Source organism: Triticum aestivum, chromosome 7A (genome assembly GCF_018294505.1).
Source record: "Triticum aestivum cultivar Chinese Spring chromosome 7A, IWGSC CS RefSeq v2.1, whole genome shotgun sequence".
NCBI classification, from domain to species: domain Eukaryota; kingdom Viridiplantae; phylum Streptophyta; class Magnoliopsida; order Poales; family Poaceae; genus Triticum; species Triticum aestivum.
In genome coordinates this window covers 105,185,135-105,189,769 of record NC_057812.1, presented here as the reverse complement: position 1 = coordinate 105,189,769, position 4,635 = coordinate 105,185,135, and the positions used below count along the sequence as shown (strand labels likewise).

At 57.0% G+C, this 4,635-nt stretch overlaps 1 pseudogene; it reads right to left on the bottom strand.

The window, feature by feature from the left end:
- Positions 1–749: 749 nt before the first annotated feature.
- On the bottom strand, positions 750–2,302 carry LOC123146998 (tryptamine benzoyltransferase 1-like; annotated as a pseudogene).
- Between the last annotated feature and the right edge of the window lie 2,333 nt (positions 2,303–4,635).

Sequence of the window (4,635 nt, the reverse complement as noted above, 5' to 3'; positions counted from 1 at the left end):
AGAGATCAGATTATCCTCCTTTTTGAGAGAAAAATCCATTTCATAGTCCTCCGTTGTGCCGCCGCCTACTGATGCGCCCCGAGTAAATATATAACAAAAAACTACCACATTATAGGCTAGAGTTACATAAATCTACAACTTTCTTTAATTTCCTAAAAGAGTACCACTATTTGGTTCGTTGTTCCAAAAAACCAAATGACTGAACCATTAAGTTTCAATCCGGATTATGGCAAGGGAGGCCCAGGCGTCAGGAGAAAATCAATGGGGTTTTAAGTTCCGTTCAACACCTAGTTCTGGTTTTGTGGCCGGTCTGTATTTGCTTCATGTCTGTTTTCAGTAGTATTTGTTTCTGTATTTATTTTCAGAGTTTCTGTATTCGTTTATGCTTCTGCAAAAAAATGAAAATAAATGTGGTAGCAACCAGTTTTGTCTGTTTTCACGCCTAAGTTTAAGGAACATGGAGGAAGTAGAAAATCAGGCGTTCATGTCACATCCAAGGGCTCACAGGAGATGGACTGACACACATTTTTCAGGCAACTCAAGGATAGGCGCTCCCTTATTTATAGCAGCAGATTACAGGACCGACTTGTATAAGGACAGAAACTACTCCTTAGTACTAGACTGTCACGTAGATATGACATAGCCAAGACTCGACGGAAACCACATTTCCCATTCAAACAATAACTAGAAGTTGTGGATCGATTATTCCAACGCCAACGATCGTACGTGTAATTTATTTACTTATTACGTTACATCCTTGATGATGTGAGAAGATCGTCGTCCAAGGAGTAGCAAATCTTCTCAAATGACTCGACATGATCCTCCGCGACAGCCATGAAGAGGTCGACGCCGCCCCCCGCCGTGCACGACGGCACGAAGACCATAAGCCCCTCAATCGGCAAGTCCGGCGGCTGGAACGCGCATGGCGGCCCGGTGCCAAAATCTAGCTGATGGTACCTGAACCCCAGCCAGGTGTCCACTTCTGCGTCCGGGCATAGCGTAGTGCCAGCAGCCGCTGTCGCCACGAGCTCCTCACCGTTCGCGTCCGCCAGTGTGCCGAAGTCCACGAACGACTGGATGTACTCGCCGTCGATACGTGCCACGGCATCGCGGATTGCGCCGACAACGGCGCCGTAGCTCCAGTTCAGGACGTCGCGGACCTGAAGCCTCGGGAACGCCCAGAGCACCATGTTCCCGAAGAAGTCCATGGGCGCGGGAGGCTTGGCCCTGCCCCGGCAGTTCACGGCCACCTTCACCTGTGTGAACTCCTCCGGTTTCAGGCCCCGCGCCGCCGTGATCTTCTTCCACACGTGCGCGAGCAGGCACTGGAACATGCTGCAACGGCCGCCGACGCGCGCTCTGAGCTCGGCGAGGAACTCGGCCGTCAAATGCACCCTGACGTCCTTGATCTTCGCCATGGAGACGATGTCGCCGCGTTCCCTGGTGCAGCCCCTGCTTTCTCCACTCTTGAACTCAATGGACCGGTGGTCGAACACCGGCGCCGGCATGCGTCGAGACACGGCGGTGGTGGCGCGGTCAAGGAAAGGGGTCGGCGCGACGAAGTCCTTGCCTTGGCGTACAGCGGTCTCCCACGTGATGAAGAAGTTGTTCATGGCCACACCGTCGGCGGTTTGGTGGTGGTATGATACACCGACCACGAGGCCGCCGCACTTGCACCGGTTCAGCTTGATCTGCAGCAGCGCCTCCCCAACGTTCTCCTGTGGTCACAAACGTTCCACTGGCAGAGTTACCAAAACCTTCATGCATGCATGCAGGTATGGAGAACGTCGCACATGCACCATGCATGCATATGCTTTTTTTAAGTTGTTTTTTTTCTTTTCGTGTAGGCATTAAGACTTTGTCCTGTATTTTGCCCTATGTTAATGATGAAATGGGCATAGGATCTGCCATTTAAATATGTCTCAAATTTTACCTCTGGTAGTGTATGGTACTGGCCGTGGACGTCGGTGGCCATGCCGCCGTAGGCGAGTAAGTCCGCCAGGTTGGACGAGACAGTGGCCTCTACAACAAGCACACCCTCGTTGTTGACGTGGAGGAAGCGCCTGCCGCGGTGGTCGGCGGCGAGGCGTCCCGCCAGGTGTGGGTACGGCGCGACGGCCCTGAGGAGGCCCTCCTTGATGGCCTCGTTGGAAGGCGTTGGCGCGGGGTAGGCCACGACGACAGGGACGAAGACGTCCAAGGCGGCGCGGTCGAAGACGGTCAGCTGGACCTTCTCGCCGAGGAGCGGGTGCGGCGCGGAGTAGACCGGCTTCAGCATCGTGCTGCTCGTAATGATCTCCATTCTGATTGAAAGTTTAGGAAGAATTGGCCACCGTTGGGCCTTTCTATTGCTTGTCTATTTATAGAGAAACTGGCAAATATGTCTATTAATGCCACCCACCTTTTAAACTAATAAAAACATATGATATATTTTTAAAAATTGTGCTAGAGAAATCAAATGTCCCTGTGGATCAAGTAACATATCCTATGAAACCGTAAACCAAAATATATGTGGACAGTGGACGCATGATGTAAGAGGATGTTTGGTTTTTGCCCCAGTTAGCCCTGCCAATGGGCACGCCAAAAAATTGGTGAACCTTTCGCCTGCCTGCGACACGTCAACGATTGGCGTGAAAGTGAACTGGGCGAGGATGGGCTTTTGAGGGCGTGCCAAATAATTGGTTGCATTCCAAGCGGGTGCCCTGGAATTGGCTGGGCACGCATTGGCACTGATCCAAACAGGCCCTAAGTATTGACTAGCTATTCATGATTTATTTACTAACTACTACTCCCTTCGTCCATAAATTTATTGGTCTTTTTTGTACTTTGTACTAAATTTTTTCCTTAGATTTGATTAGCAAAATATAGGTTATATGCCATAAAAATCATATTGTTAGATTCATATTTAAAAGAAGCTTCCAATGACATATAAATTATCAGTTTTGCTAAGTCTCAGTATCTCAATAGATACAAATTTTCCTTTTCAGTTTTTCGACAAGTCTCAGGGCATCTCCAGCCGCGCCCCCAAGAAGGCCCCCCAGGCGTCTTTTCGTCCGCCGGCGTCAAAAAATCGGCCCAGTCGCGTCCCTAAGAGCCCAGTTTTCGCCAGCTCGGGCCGAAATTGGCGCCGGCGGACCCAACCCGAACCCGGCGTGCTGGGGGTCGCTCGGGGGCGCCGGGCGAATCGTTTTTGGCGCGAAGAGCCGCGGGCCCGCCACGTCAGTGACTCTACCCTCTTCTCGCCTCTTCGTCTTCCTCATCGCCTCGTTTCCCGCGGCGAATCAATGCCAAAGCTGCCGCGCGCTGCCGCGCCGGTCAGCCTCCATTGATGCCTCACGGGCGGCGCGTCCCTCGGCCGCCACGCGTAACGCGCCGGCCAAGCCTACCACGCGGCGCCTCCGCCTATAAAAGTCGACTGCAAGTGCACCGGAGAGACTCACCCCGATCATCCACCGACGACGCACTCATTTCTCCCCCTTTCCTCCTCTCGCCGTCACCAGTTGAAAGCATGGCCGAGCGTTTCCCAGGCGACGGCGCGGCGGCGAACGGATTCGGGCGCCGTCATCTGCACGAGGACGAGGCTCGCCTCCTTTTCGAGGCCGAGTACCCGGTCCCGCCGGACATGCGGGTGCCCGGGGCTTGGAGGATCAGCGCCGGCGGCGTGCCGGTGCCACCACCACCCACCGGGGCGACGCAGCATGCGGAGATCGCACGCATCCGCGCGTCCCTGCCACGGGCGGCGAGGGAGGGGCCACGGTACGTCCCCGACAGCCCGCTCTGGGAGCCCTACTTCCGTCGCCGTCACGCCGAGTAGCTCGAGGCCACCAACGGCGTTGTGCCCTCCGGCAGGCTCAACTCCGATGGCCGGCACCGGTGGTGGGGCATGCCTGGCCGCACGTTGGAGGCCGTCCTCGAGTACATCGAGGGCGGCAACACGCCGCGCCTCGAGTATCCCGCTCCCCCGTCCTTCTCACGCCGCCGGGGAAGCTCCTGGACGCCGAGGCGCATGGAGACCGGGGCGTCCTCCTCCTCGTCCGGCGGCTCTTCCTGCCTCCGCCGCCCCGTCAAGCCGGAGCCCCAGGACACGCCTGTCAGCGTGCGTACCCGCAGCTCCGGCGGCTCTCCCTGCCTCCACCTCCGCCCCGTCAAGCCGGAGCCCCAGGACACGCCTGTCAGCGCGCGTACCCGCAGCTCCGGCGCCCTCGTCGAGCCCAAGGTGGAGTCCAGCCTCCCCCGCAGTACGAGGAGATAGCCCGGCGCGGCTTCTCCGACGAGGACGCCATGCGGTGGTCGCGCGACGACTACGTGCGCGAGGAGATGGTCCGGCAGCGCCGGGCCCTAGAGGAGATCGCCGCCCGCAAACGTGGGCGCGAGGACGGGGACGGTGTCATCGTCCTCGATAGCGACGACGACGCCGCCCCCGAACCGTCCAACCCGCCGCGCAAACCGGGGGAGGGATGCAGCAGGGACGGCGGAGGCGTAGGCGGGGGTGACGACGACGACGGCGGCGGTGACCACACGCGGTTCTACAGCCTCCTCGGCATGTAGAACCGCGTGGGCGGGCGGCGAGGCGGGCGGCGAGGGAGACGGCGGGGATAGCCCGCGGTAGTTTTTTTCTTTTTTTTTTGTAAAATA